General features: G+C 42.6%; 1 protein-coding gene across 1 annotated transcript in view; it reads right to left on the bottom strand.

Annotated features, from left to right (window-relative positions):
* The window catches only part of bmpr1bb (bone morphogenetic protein receptor, type IBb), a 50469-nt gene that overhangs the window by 33056 nt on the left and 2196 nt on the right, over positions 1 to 15217 (bottom strand). Inside the window, exons 2-3 of the mRNA XM_069713803.1 lie at positions 13976 to 14030; positions 11339 to 11507 (exon numbers count right to left, since the gene is read on the bottom strand). The gene's annotated coding sequence lies outside the window, so the exon portion shown is untranslated. The remainder of the gene's footprint in view (positions 1 to 11338; positions 11508 to 13975; positions 14031 to 15217) is intronic.

Here is a 15217-nt window from a genome sequence, read left to right as displayed (position 1 = left end):
CCACAACGTGCCCCTCTGCCCATCCCCAGAGTGCAGTCAGTGCCAGCGTCTGTAACTGGAGAGCGGAGAACAAAACAGCTGCTCCCCGTCTATCCTGCATCTGCCACAACTGTGATTTCATGGATCAAAGTGAGAATGCAGCCGCACGTCTTCGACTGTCTGTTCCGTCACTCACTGCAGCCGCTGTCCGTCTCTCTTTCCCTCTCGCTACCTTTCCTTCTTCTGTCACACAACAAAGCATGGCACGGATACCTAACTGCTTCATTTCTTCCATGCACACACACACATTTATATATATAACTGTACTGTATTGTGACAACCCCCCCCCCCCCTCCTTCACACATGTATCGTGTAAAGCAGTGGTTCACCCAGTTGGTCGTCAAGGCCGTTGACTGAGTTCTTCTGACTGATTGATGGGAGGTTTTCCGTAACTGCTGTCCCACAGATACTTCAGACAAGCAGACTGCATCTACTCTATTAACTGCTTCTTAACTATTATCAGTTCAAGTTTTAGTCCTACTACTCTTAGCACTCCAGTAATTTGGGAATCTTTTAATACACAGAATTATTCAACCGAAAGTTCAAATTGATGCAGAAGAGCTCCTGATTTTAAGCTCCGAGTGTTGTTCAACATTTAATAATTCCCATTATGCAACAAGGGAAAATAGTGGGTTGACTGGTGAATGTCCACATCTGTTAAGCTCCGCCCCCTCAATCTGTAACAAAGCCAAGATTTGAATTGAATTAGACAGTGTTGATTCTTTTTAAAACAAGAGTCAGATCTGATCTGACTGTCGTTTGTGACTTTTTTCAAAGTAAAGCGATGCAGCTCCTTTGAGAATACATTTGTCCATTAGTTTGTGACATTGTTAGATAAAACTCTTGGGTCTCAGTCGACAGTAAAATAACCCTAAACTGATCATTAGCAGCATGTTTGTCTTTATAGTTGATCCGCGGTCAGTTACAGTAAATTCCTTTCATTCCTCCTCAGATTCAAAGCGTATACAACGTGGCTCTCTGGGATTACAACCAACGATTTTTTTTTATACCTGATTTACTCTAATTCTCATTCACAGATCCATCAAGGCTGTTTGACACTTTCTCAACGAGGTGCTGACAGCAGCTTTTGACAGCACACCTGAACACCGCTCCCTTAGCGCTGCATCTCATTACTCCACAAAAGGTATTTGAGAGACTTTTCAGAGCTGTCAGACATCCGAATTTCAGCATTTATGTATATCTCAGCAAAGAAGTAATACTTTTTCAACACCCGTAAAAACAGTGTTTAAAGACATGTAAGTGGAGGGCGTCACAAGCTCATCACAACGGGGAGCAGTTACTGAACTGGGAATCAGAAGACAGGAAATTGAAAAGAATGCAAGCGGTGTGTTTTTGTTTTTATGAGAACAGATACACGTGTGTGTGTGTGTGTGTGTGTGTGTGTGTGTGTGTGTGTGTGTGTGTGTGTGTGTGTGTGTGTGTGTGTGTGTGTGTGTGTGTGTGTGTGTGTGTGTGTGTGTGTGTGTGTGTGTGTGTGTGTGTGTGCGTGCCTGCCTGCTGCTGCGTTTTGCTCACCTTTTGAAGATGTAATTATGTGTGTATTTAATCTTCCCCATCCCGTCCCTGGGCAGTTCCCCGCTTCCAGACCACCGGTCCTTTAGCCAACTGCAGCAGTGGTACTGGCAGAGTATTCTTGAGCATAAATGGCACGTTGTTCACTTCTGTAATCCTTTTAGCCACCTGTTTTACCTCCAGTCCTCTCGGCCAATTAAAACGCACGCAATTTCCAGCATGCTCAAAATCTGCGCAATGAATGTGAAGAGACACAGCTGCTTCAGGAGTCAGCCTGGAGGTTTAATTACAAAGTACTCGTGAAAATACTGCAAGAAAGCAAGTTAACATGTACGAGCAGTAATTATTACTAAACAAAAAGGGAAGCTGAGGCTGCTGGGAATGTCAGGATTTTGCAGAAATCTGGACAGAAACCAAAGCATTGGACAAAAAACCCTCACCTGATGATGATCTGGGTACTTGTCTTCTCATTCTGACTGATTTACAAAACATTATAAATGTTTGCGCTGTAATGAGACGAGCATTAACACAAAACATATACCAGTTCACCCGATTCACCATCAGACACGGGGTTTACAGTTTTGCTCATTTATAGAGACTCCTCCAAATGGGCAATTCTGCCTTCTCGGCCCAAACATAATGACTCCACTATGAGCCATTAAATCTGCCACAAATTGGCCCTGGCTTGTATTTGCTTCTATAGTTAGATGTGGTGAGGCATGCAGCCAGTGTGGCTGTGTGCCCGTAGGTACGGCAGAGTGCGAGTCCACCAGACAGCCTGTCTAGGAAGGATCAATACAGGATTATGGACAAATCCCTCCCTTCAGACCTTGTTTTTAACTGTGTACAATCTTCAAGTGTTAAAAGTTTTCCCTCCTGAAGCCAGGTGATTCAAGAACTTTGCAGCTTGGATGTCAGACAGGCAAATACATGAACCTCCTTCTTCTATCCATCACATTTTACCAAAAATCTGCAGAAACAACTAACAACTGATAGAAGGCGTCAAAGTCAACACCTCCTTGAAGATGCCTTTAGTTTTGGGTGTATTCTTGTGTGCGCGTTCGGAGGCCATCTAGCGACTGCCATCATCAGGTGTGTCCACGAAGGGAGTGGAAAGAGAAGCGGAGGAGAGCTGGCTCAGTGGATGAGGTCGAGTTAGGTCATGTACTTAACAACATGGTACACAAAATGATTAATATATATATATATTAGTGTTTCAATCCCAACAAATACACAGCAACACATTTTTCAAGTCACTATGTCACCATGGCAACCATTTAAAATACATTCAATGAAGAGAAACTGTATTAGAACAAAATTAGTTTTAAAGTGAGATTATCTGTGCTGGGACCATTTCACAACAGCAAAGGTTTGCTGTCTGAAAGCAACTTCAGACGGACGTGTTCCTGAAATAATGATTCTTATCTGACCGGCTCGGTGGCTTTTAAATGTAAAGCTGCAAAACAAACGTGCATGTTGTCCTTGGTTGCTGACTTTCAGTCTGAATCTCTTTGTGCTGCAAAGATAAAGTGATTTTTAAAAGGGAGATTTTAATGTGGCTCTGGTCACTGACTTCACATCATCACACAGCAAGTCATCTGTCTTCTAAATGACCCTCACGCACTGCACTTACCCAAATAAAACATAACCACACAAGACAAATGATAGACAAAACCGCATTTCTTAATTGACAACACAGATATTTTAAACATATGTGATCAAACCATCTAAGCAGAATGCCACGAAGCTAAATTACTGTATTTACTCAGATAATCCTGAGAGCTTTTCAACTTTGAAAACAACACTGACAAACTATCTGCAAGACGGGAACACACATCTGTCTCATCTGTCAACACATCCTAACCGAGCCAATAACAAACTGTGAGCTCAGAGCGAGGTGGTAGGGAGGTCGGTGGACTGTGTTGGTGTGTGTCCGAGCAGAACGAGGGGAGAGGAGAGAGTGTCTCTCCACAGCGTGGATCTGCTCTGCAGGTCTACGCTCGGGCTCCCGACCCTCCTGGGAACCGAAGCCGCAGCGGGCAACCTGAAACCCATGATGTCATGCTCAGAGAGCACGGGCTACCAGGGCTCAGTGAGAAAGTCCACAAAACCCAAAGTCAACATCACACAATCGGCGGGGTTAATTGTGCTCACAGCGGAGCAGCTGTGGTGGATTACCAGTAAAGTATGGAACATGTGTAAAGACATCCAAAAAGAATTGACTTGTTCTGTAAGTTGACTTGATAGAGATTCCACATTTACATTTAACTTATAATTCCACACTGTACCTGTTCGGTTGTTCTGGACAGATTGTTGTGCTGCCGACTGATTAAACGCCGGCCAATCAGATTTGATGCATTTGAATCTGAGCACACGAAATGATCCAGTAAACATCTGCAATCATCCGGTTGCTTAATAGATGCCAGTGACAGATGAGGTGAGCTCAGCCACTATGTTGTTTGCCATTTTCATATTTTCCTACCTTTTTTGATCATCATCATCATAACACCCCCCTCCTCCCCCCAATCCTATGTATAGACATTTTTAATGGCAACTCTCACTTAACTCTGGGCCATGTGTGAGCTCTTTTGTGCACGAAGGTTAAAACAACACAGAACTGCCAAAGAAACATGAAGTAGCCAAGTATCCAATTACTTTTGAACTCTTGCAATATGGGCATTTTGTGTTGAAGGGTTAATCTTCCAGACAGTTCTTTCAATCGTGACATAAACCAACTCAAAATAGAGCTGAGACTCGACCATTTATTTTTATTCCAAACTGAATTGAATGCTGACATACAGAACAAAATATGTGTAACTGTCAAGTACTTGTGATCCAGCCTGTATATCTTTTATGTCGCGGTGATATAAAACTGTCTACATTGTAAATTCGCTGTAAAGCATGCTTGTGCGAAGGTGAGCTAACAGGTCTGAGCACAGCCAGTACGAAGAAAAAAAACAGCCTCGAAGAAACTTTGAGTATTGCAAAACGTTTACAAAATGCTTCCTAAAACAAATCAGATACGTATTACTCTGGTTTAAATGAAATAATAACCGTTCTTAATTTCATTGCACAATTTCCCTTCATTTTTATGCCTCTTTAATTCAGCGCCAATTGTATCTATTATTACGTTATGCCATCAAGCTATATTTAGTATAACAGAATTTTTCCAAAGTTAAAATAGAGGTAAATCCTTTTTTTACTCTAACTTGGCGTGATAAATGTCAGTAAATGAGGAATCAATGTGATCTGGGGTGAAGCACTGGCAGCCAGATTTGCAGATCTCCAAACAGGCAGTATTCTGTGTCTGTAGAGAGCGAGAGGACACGAGGTCAAACATGTCATCACATGCTGTCAATGATGGATGGCCATTTCCTCCCTCGCCACGGGTTCTTCAAAGAGGTTTCTGGTGCTGTTCAGCTTGATGGCGTGCAAAGGCTGATATAAAGCTTAGCGATCACTAATCACCTGGAATACCCATCAACAGAGGTGTAGGAACTGGACTTCAGACTATATCACGATTATTTTACCTGATGGGCAATACTTCATCTTTATCATCCATTTCCTACAATGTTTTCAAGTAGTAATTGGTAAATGTTTCTTTGCAGTGCTGTAACTGTCTGCTCTAAATCTGCCATTACTGCTGAGTGACATTCAAGTCTTTGGTAACTAATTTTCAATGTATATACTTGTGCAAAAAGTAAAATATGAAACAGTAAAGTAGCAGAACAAGACTGAAGAGACAACATAAAAATGTGACTTTGCATTCTCTCAACATTCAGTATGTTGACTATGATGCAGCAAGAGGGACATTTTATTTGCTGAATAAGAACCCAGCAAAATGTCACTGAAATGTCACAATGATCTTCTACGGGATGCTAATCATTTTTTTAATGGATGCTAATCAGAAGTTTGGGCTTTTTAATGGTCTGCGTGATCAATTCTAATCACATGATGGCTTCTGTTTGTTTACAGCAGTCATCTGTGGTACTTGGCCTTCGAGATCAAGTCACAACTGTTAATTTGTTATTCATGTGTCACAGCAGGAAATTGTGTCCTTGCATTACATGGCCAGTTTACCACCGGAGGCTTTTTAACAGGAGCCCGAGAGAAGAAGCGCGTTTACAGTCCGCTGTCTGGACAGTAAGTCGTGGGCATCTGTGTCGCACACAGACCGGTCTTCAGTGAGTGTGGCACGTCCTCCTGTTCTCAGGGCATTGTCCTGCACCTTCACTGGGCTGTGATCAAAGTCTGCCCAATTCCTTGATGATGATTCCCCTTCTGGGTCGGATGTCAGAATCAGAGACTGGAGCAGCGAGACGGCATACTCAGTTAAACAAGCCACATAACATGAATTTGCTCTGCCAGATCTATTCCAAAGGCGCACAAATTGATGAAGACAAGGCATAGAAGCAGCTGTCCTTCCACCCTGTGTCTAATACAGACAGACAGCGGGTGAAGAAACGATTGGACGCAGTGATCCATCCATTGAACTCACCAGGGATGGAGAACATCAGGAGGAGGATGAACTCCATTTGTACTGGTTCCACGGTATGAACTTGTGTCTGTGGACGACAGAAATACTGCCTGCTTGGGCTTCTGCAGTAACATATCAAGTGAAACGAGAGATCCAGGGAAAGAACTGCATGTTCAAAGTCTGTCTTTAAAATCATAAATTAGACTTAGGGGCAGACTGTGGCTGCATTCACTTCAATAAATTAAATTATGACGTGATTTAAGAATTTATGCAGGGTTAAAAGCTGGCCTGGCGCTGTCCAGGAAGCCATCAGACTCCTGGAAGTCTCTGAAGGTGAGATGTATGTGTTAATTAGTGTATTAGGTATATGGGTCAATATCAATCCAATGACTAAACAATTGCGTTGTGGTTATAGTTTCATATAGAAAACTTGAGAGCAGTATTGATGTTCTCATCTGACTCACAGCATAAAAGCAACAACTGTGTTTCACAAAATGTAAAGTTATTCTTTTAAGGAAGTTACACTACAATCTGTAAGTAAGGCTGAAGCGTGACGTAGCGACTTATTTATTGTATTGAAGTTTTCAATCACATTTTGAGTCCATATTTTACTAATAAGATGCATTTATTTCAATTACAAACCTCAAACTCTTCTCCAAATGCAATAAAATGATCATGCAAGCAATGCTCGTAAATATCTTAGCCCGAGTAGTCAAACTTTTTTCTATTAGTGAAATTTCAAAAGAGGCTGAAAATATTCAAAATATTCAGAAACCAGTCAAGTTACAGTTTACATCGATATCTGTCCAGACTTCTATAATATATGTAGAAGACTTTCAAAGAATCCATAAAAAATAAATCGTATTCATTTATCTTTAAACTGAATTGGCGCGAGACGTTCCTGAGATACAGCGTTCACCAGAACGGGCCGATCACATGTAGAGACATCATGTCGTGACGGGCGGACGACGCTGAAACAAGGCCAACAGCTGTCGCTATCGCAAAGGCAGAAAAATCTGAAAAATAACTTCAAAACCAAACTTAGAACCGCCGCCGTCTAAAGAACATGAACAACGTTCTGGTATCTAAACGTTTCGTGCCTTCATTCATATTTTAGATTCATACATCCGGTCGGTTGGACATGTTGTACAACTGACATCCACATACACACAATGAGTGTGTCATTCCAGACATGTTTACACAGATAAAGTTAGATCTCGGAGTAAAAACCCTGGAGGCTTTGTCGTTGCCAGAGGACCCCCGCCCCACCCACCCCACCAACCCCCCTCCAGCTTGGCCTTTCAAGACTGTCTGTCTCCCTTTGCTCTTGTTTTGCTTGGTTTAGGTCAATTTACTGCCAGCAGTTCTTCTCTCACCAGAAGGCTGTCAAGCCACCATGACAATATTCTCACAATACACTCACATAGACGGTATTCATGATCCGACACTGAAACCTAATAAAACACTGAGGAGGCGCTTGAACGCTGCCAACAGGCCGAGTGAAGACCAGCAGCTCTACTCCGCTGCTGGCGTCGGTTTGATGAGATGCCTCATCGTCAGTCAGTCTTGAAGGCTTTCGGTCCAAATCAAACCTGAGTGGAGAAGCTGTAGTCAGGTGTGGGAGCAGAGCGCCACCGGCCCGTCCACATCCAGAGGGCAGCTCAAAGAGCTGCGCCTCCTCTCAGTCCGGAGCTGTCAGCGAGGCTGAGGCCCTCCTGTCTGTGATTGATGACCAGAGTTGAGAATATTTCTGAAGCTGACACGTGCTGGCTCTGTTGGCTGCGACTCCTCTCTGTTCTATTTAGTTTACATTATTCTTATTATTTCTCTGACCAGCCCAGCTGTTGAGTGCATGTATGGGAGGGGTTTTTCCATGCTCTCAGTTGTCCAGGTATGTGTAAGGAAATCTTGAGTTCTGTTTTGAAAACCCTGGGAGTTCCAGTCATTTTCACATTTGAGGTTTTTCTCTCAGTGCCCCTCTTCTCCCCCAACCCACTTGTATTCCCATGGAAGTGTCCACCCAAGGTTACTGACTGCTTAATTTGCTGCACTTTCAAAAAGTAAAATAAACACTGGTTTTAAAAGGTGGGGAACACCCAGCATCTTGACCACTTTATGTAGAGAAGCAGAAAACAGTTCTTTATTGTAGAAAAGTTGTGTGAATCAAGCATTTTCAGCTGCCATGTAATCAGTGTAACCAGTAAAGCCAGAAGATATTGGCACTGAACACAAAAGTAACTTATCCTCCAAATTCCTGCCAGTAAAAGTTTTGTTCTCAAAACATAAGCAATCATTAATTAAACTTTATCTTTAGGAAAAATACAAGAGCTACTGTTGTCACAATATGCAGGTGGAGAAAAGGAACACCTGTTCACTGACGCAAATGCAAGCGCGCACACGCACACACACACACACACACGCACACACACGCACACACACACGCACGCACACACACACACACACACACACACACACACACACCTCATAATATTTTAGGGAGTGAGCAGAAACTGTAAAACAGAGACGGGCTTGTGATAACCGGCAGCTTGAAACACCAAACTACTCGATCCAAGTTGCAAATTTTACATTTTTGTGTGAACAAAATGTCCCTTAAGTGAGTTTAAAGTTATCAACAGTATCACAAGGAAGTCACTCAAACTAAGCTAGTCATTTATCCCTTTTCCTTAATTTGAAATGACTGACAGTGAATACTGGCCACCCTCTCTAAGCTGTTCGATGTGATCCATGTGATCCATGTGTGATCCATGTGATCCATGTGAGATCGATGTGATCGATGTGATCGATGTGATCGATGTGATCGATGTGATCGATGCGATCGATGTGTGATCGATGTGATCGATGTGATCGATGTGTGATCGATGTGATCGATGTGATCGATGTGAGATCGGTGTGATCGGTGTGAGATCGATGAGATCGATGTGATCGATGTGTGATCGGTGTGATCGGTGTGTGATCGGTGTGATCGGTGTGATCGGTGTGATCGGTGTGATCGGTGTGATCGGTGTGATCGGTGTGATCGGTGTGATCGGTGTGAGATCGATGAGATCGATGTGATCGATGCGATCGATGTGATCGGTGTGAGATCGATGAGATCGATGTGATCGGTGTGATCGATGTGAGATCGATGTGATCGATGTGATCGATGTGTGATCGATGTGTGATTGATGTGATCGATGTGTGATCGATGTGATCGATGTGATCGATGCGATCGGTGTGCGCTGACAAGCGGAGGACGGAGCTGCAGAGGCTCTCGGCCCGTCGGACAGAGATGAGCTGAACCGATGAGGAACGCTCCAGCCTCGGTCTCTTATATTAATCTTATACTTGTCTGACACTAATTAAATGATGAATGGGCAAAGATGTCCACAGAACTCCACATGTCCGTCTGTCAGCAGTTTAATCTGCTGCAACTATGGACACAATACAGATAAGTGTGTTACTGAACACATCGTAAATGTTTCTGCTACTTTAAAGCATCTCGACCAAAATTGAGAATCAATTTTGTCACCAAATTTGAAAGCAAATGTATAAAGATGACCAACATTTCACTTCCAAAATATCGAGAAAAAATTCACAGCACAGACAAGGCAATATTTCCAGATTATACATGTTCAATGCTGTTTGAATGGACGCACAGTAACTGGCTGCAGGAATGCTACGAGCTAAACCTTTAGCACAAACACCAGATTCAGAAGGTAGCTTATATAAACCGAGAAAGCATTTCATCCCCTGAAGCTATCTTCTGATCCTGAAATTGTAATCTGTGTTCTGGCATACCAACATTCACTTGTATGTGGCCATTCATGTGTGACTGCAGCTCCACATGTGCAGCAACATGGAGGAAATGAACAGCTGTAACTGCTCTGGAACACCTGCAATAACAGTCCAGGGTGTAGCAGGTTAGCTAGCAGCTACACTCTCTCTTTCTTTTCATTGTAATGTGACCCGGCTTATTCACTACGTAAACTTCTCACTGCCACAGAGGAGGCTTGGAAAGACAAGTGGGGAGGCCGCTGTCTTCTCAGAGTGAATAGAACCGTGACTAAAGATGAAGTCGAACCGATGATCGGTGTGGCCGACTCGTCTTCCCTTTGGAAGTTAATTCGAAAAGCAGAAAAATACTTGACATGTCTGCATCACGTCTCTGAGGAAAGCAGTTTGAACTGTATCAGAGCTGCTGCTGGAGCTGCGTGATACGGCTGAAATCAATGTGATGAGATTATTCAGAGTGTTTTAAATATGGCTGTAAGGTCACATATAAAAGATGAAAATGTCCAAGCCTATAAAAGGCTCGTTGAGTTGCTTCGCTGGTGGTCAACAGACCCAACACAACCTTAACTCGTTCATTTAAGGAGCGTGTAACTTTTCTTTCACTGATGTCATCAGTCCTCTGTGTCTCAAAACAAGTAACTTCATCACAATTACAAACACTGCGACCAAGCAGGCTCACATTAGGCTGAATGCCAGTAAGTACTAAGTATAACGATAAAAGGTAGAACCATCAATATTGAGATATTTTCAAAGTAAGCTGAGACACCTAATAGAGCTCCAAAGAGAACAGATTAGATCGACTGGAGAACTGCTCCCAAAAAAAGACAGAAAAATCATTCAGCATGTCATTTGGGAAAGTCTGGAAAATCATGACAACTTGTAGAAACTGTTTCAACAAGAAACAACAGCTGAAAATACCCACCAGGGGTGTAAAAGACAAACGCAGCAAATAGGAGATGACAAATCCTGCAAACTGACGTGCAGCACACAGTAACACGACTCACCTTTGTGTGTCTGACGGTAGTTTGGTTAATCCAGCGTTTTAGTCCTTTTCATGAAGTGTTGACACGAGTCAACTGTTTTGTCTGGCGCCCTAATCCTGCAGCCAAAACCTGACAGGGATCGTGATGTGTGTGTGTGTGTGTGTGTGTGTGTGTGTGTGTGTGTGTGTGTGTGTGTGTGTGTGTGTGTGTGTGTGTGTGTGTGTGTGTGTGTGTGTGTGTGTGTGTGTGTGTGTGTGTGTTTCCAGATAAAGCAACGTGCCAAAACCTCACAACAGAAACTGAAAACAGTCTCAACTGAACAATTATTCTCAAACACTGAACAGGCAACTGAAAAATACGCATCAGTGGATCTTAAAGAGTTCCTATTATGAAGTTCAAGGTAATTTGTTTTTAATACTCCACACACATCCTGCCCTTCTTGTTCCAGGATGTGATTAAGTCTTTCAGTGGTGGATTAGCATTGATACGAGATGTCATTCGGAGGGCAACTCACCTGATGTGATCTATGCAAACCCAGCGTCTTTCTTCTGTATTGTCACTTCTCTGTCCTCCTCATCGTCCTCTGTCCCAAAGGTTTGAAATGCAAAGCTCTGATGTCAGCACATTTCCTTGCGGACTGCCTCACAGGTATGACTCTGAATGCCCTCTGGCCTCTCCCAAATCTGAAGGGGAAAAAAAGACACATGCGAAACCCATTTCACAATCTGTCATCAAGGGCTGCGAAACAGAAATAACACGAACAAGAGAGAAATTGATTTCATCTGTTTTTCCGTCTCCTCTCGCAGTCTGAGTGGCACTCGCTGTCACTTGCTATTTAGCGGACGAGCGCTAGGTTCAACTGCAGAATCCGATACGGTGCAGAATGAGATCTACAGTTGATGCAGAAGAATTTAGAACAAAGCTTTTCAGAATAGTCTGTTGAAAGATCAAACTGTCAAAGGGGATCGTGGTGAAATGATTTGAATGAGGAGAAACAGAGAATCACTTCTTCATGCACATATAAGGAGTCATGAACTTCTCAGAAATCGGACAAAAGAAAGTAAGTGCCATAAAACATAATTCAGTAACCTTGAGACAATATTATATCAGGAAAATATCACAGAGTGACAGCTGGGTATCGTGCTGAATAAAGCAGAGGAGTGTTGAATGTTGGACTTTCCCTCAGCTGAAACAGGTGACTTGGATTCTGGGTGGTCTTTTCTTAATAAACCGGTAAGTTAGAGTATAATTATGGGCTGGCATCCTGCTTGTCAGACGCGTGTGGAAATGTGTGTGTGACTGTGCACGCTGCCATATTTGCAGTGTTAACATTATAATCACAACATGTACACACAAAGTAAATGAATGACATGTAAAAATAGTATTTGCATAACAAATTATTCGTTTTCTGCCCAACTCCTCTTTTTCCACACACACACACACACACACACACACACACACACACACACACACACACACACACACACACACACACTCTCTCTGACACACAGCTGTCTTGTATTTGCCAGGATCCAGCCACAGATGGTGATACAGTGTGAACTTTAACACACGGATTCTTGACATTCTTTACGGGTGTGAGTTACTCTCCGACTCAAAACGCCGCTTGGCTTTGGCACTCTTTACTTCCCGGCCAGCAGGTCACTGTCACAGAAGGAGTTTAAGCGAGCCTCTCCCACACATACAGGCGGCTATTGTCCTCTCTGGCTGCAGTGACTTTATGTTTTTCACAACCCCCCTCCAACTGTACACCGCACAAAGCACAGACTCTGTGCTGGAGCTGTGTCAGCATATTTTGCTGTTTATGACGGGTCTTGTAGTGGCAAGTTCATTTCTTAATGTAAAAGGAATGCTAATTAAACGATGCAGCACGCCAGCTCACAAATCAAGGGGAAATATATATATAACATATCCACTGACTCATCAGAGACCAACAGTGATTCTTTGTGCTGTAAATGCACTTAATGTATGTGCTAATATTTCAAAATAAAAGGTGGAAAATTGCTATCAAGCACAAAGTGAAAATAATTTGTAGGAATAAAATCATCTGGACCATGCTTGATAAAAACGTTTCATCTTTCAAACACTTGAATATACATTCATAAGCGTTGCGCTGTTAATTACTCAGGTGAGATCAAAGCTTCTGAGAGTTTCTAAGATTCATTGCACTCTATCAGATGTTGAACTGGTTCATTTCCGGCAGTCCAGACAGTAGATGGAGCCGAAGTCTGGCCCCAAACTTCAGCGGAGAAAACAGGATTCTATTATAGACAGTGTGGTTTATTTTACAGCCTATCAACATGCTCAGTGGAAAGTCAATTAGCTCGCCACTCTGGAGGCAAATTGCACACACACACACACACACACACAGACACACACACACACACACACACACACACACACACACACACACACACACACACACACACACACACACACACACACACACACACACACACACACACACACACACACACACACACACACACACACACACACACACACACACACACACACACACAGGATGAGCTGTGACAAATACTACCTCGACTGCAGGAGAATCAACACCCAGTCTATCTTGATCAATACAGCTTTTAGCTTTGGATTTCAGTTTCTTTATGATTTCATCGGCTTGGAGCATCAAGCGAAGACACTCAACATTATATTTCTGAGTGCACATATATCAACACATCTCTGTTTTACAATCAGCAGATAGACTTGTATTGTTTCTCAATTTAGGGCTGAGAAAAATAATTGTTTCATTATCAGTTAATCTATCGATGATTTTCTCGACTGATCGATTGAAATGATTTGGTCTTTAAAATGTTTACAAATGGTGAGAAATGTTAACCTGTGTTTCCCAAAGCTCAAGTTGCATCTAAAATGTCTTGTTTTCTGCAGACAAAGATATCCAGTTTATTATCAAGTCGGACTAACGGATCAAGAAAGTATAAAAATTGAAGGAGCTGGAATCAGAGAACTTTACGTTTCTTATTAAAAATGTACTCATTGTCAAAACAGTTTGAAATTATTTTCTGTTGATCAACTCGTCATTTAATGAAGAAATCATTGGATCTCTATTTTAATTATAAGAACTGCTGTAAGATTCAGTCGGACAGGGAGTTGGACTCACCATCCAAACACAGCATCCTGCCACTGCACGCAGCCAGAGCTCCACTCGTCTTCGTCTGCAAGACAAAAAAGAAAAAGAGTAGAGTTATTAGAAGGGGCTCATATGTCTGCCATCTATAAGTGAAAGGACGGAGACTAAATTTCCAACTCAGGCCATTTCCCCCACTTTGATTTCAACCCAATCATGCAAAGTACCCCCTATCCTCTTCTGTTCTTCGATCTTCAATCATCCTCCACTCATCCTCCACTTCTTACTCCTTTTTTTTCATGCCCCTCTGTTTCTCTAATAACAGGATGTCGGCTTTCTCCCACATGGTGGCTGACTTTCCAGGCAGAGCGCTGAGCAGCTCTCCGCTTTGAGTAATCCCTGTTTGTCTCATCAGCGACCACAGATGAAAAAGTGAGCAGAGCATCTGGTATGTGCTCGCTGAATTATCATCAATAGTAAAAGAGCAAAGGAGGTTTACAGGTAAGAGATTATTATGAAGTGGAAGAAGATCAGCTGCAGGTTGATGGGTTACAGAGGAGTTACAGCAAAATTGTACTCGTGATCCATAAAGACAGTTCGTTGAAATTCAAACTTAGTTCAAGTAAAGAATTTTGGTGTGTGAGCTGCAAAATGATGATCCAGTTGTATTCAAGTCTTCTGTGGGATCATTTTGCTTATTAGAAGCAAACCTCTGTTATTGTTTCAAAGAAAATAAAACTGTAAGACTGAGATATTTAGTGCCTGTCAGTATGGGGTGGAAAAGCAGACAAGAAGTGAGCGACAGATGGAAAAATGGTGCCGGTGGAGAGCTGTGATACGAGATGCCCTTCTATCACGTGGAAACTAGAGAAAATCAGGACAAACTACAACGTCCCGCCAGCTGGGAAAGACATCGAGCAAAGTCTGTCTGGGACCAAATCTCTGACAGTTGGTGTCTCGATACACTGCAGTTCCTCCAGTTATCACTGTGCTCATGTTTCCCTACATGAGTGTGAGGTGATGAACTCAAATCTTTAGCGATACTTTTCTTCTCTTCTACAATCTCTACAAACTTCTTGACATCCTCCAGCCTTTCTGCTAAAAACCTCATCTCTCTCTCCCTCCCACATATTTGGTCATTACCTGTCTCGTCCTGAAAAACTGCTCCTATTGAGTTTGGTAATATGCAGAAAATAACTTTGCCCTGATTGGCTGTATTTGCTTCCTGTAATTATAAGGGAGGAAACTGGGGTGAGGGGTCGCAGCTTGCTAAGT

Source organism: Brachyistius frenatus, unplaced genomic scaffold (genome assembly GCF_029030835.1).
Source record: "Brachyistius frenatus isolate BFR_SWC_R1_liver_20210118 unplaced genomic scaffold, ASM2903083v1 Contig_122, whole genome shotgun sequence".
In the NCBI taxonomy this organism is placed as follows: Eukaryota; Metazoa; Chordata; class Actinopteri; family Embiotocidae; genus Brachyistius; species Brachyistius frenatus.
Note: the sequence above shows the minus strand (reverse complement) of the source record. Positions and strands in the feature narration are given on the sequence as shown.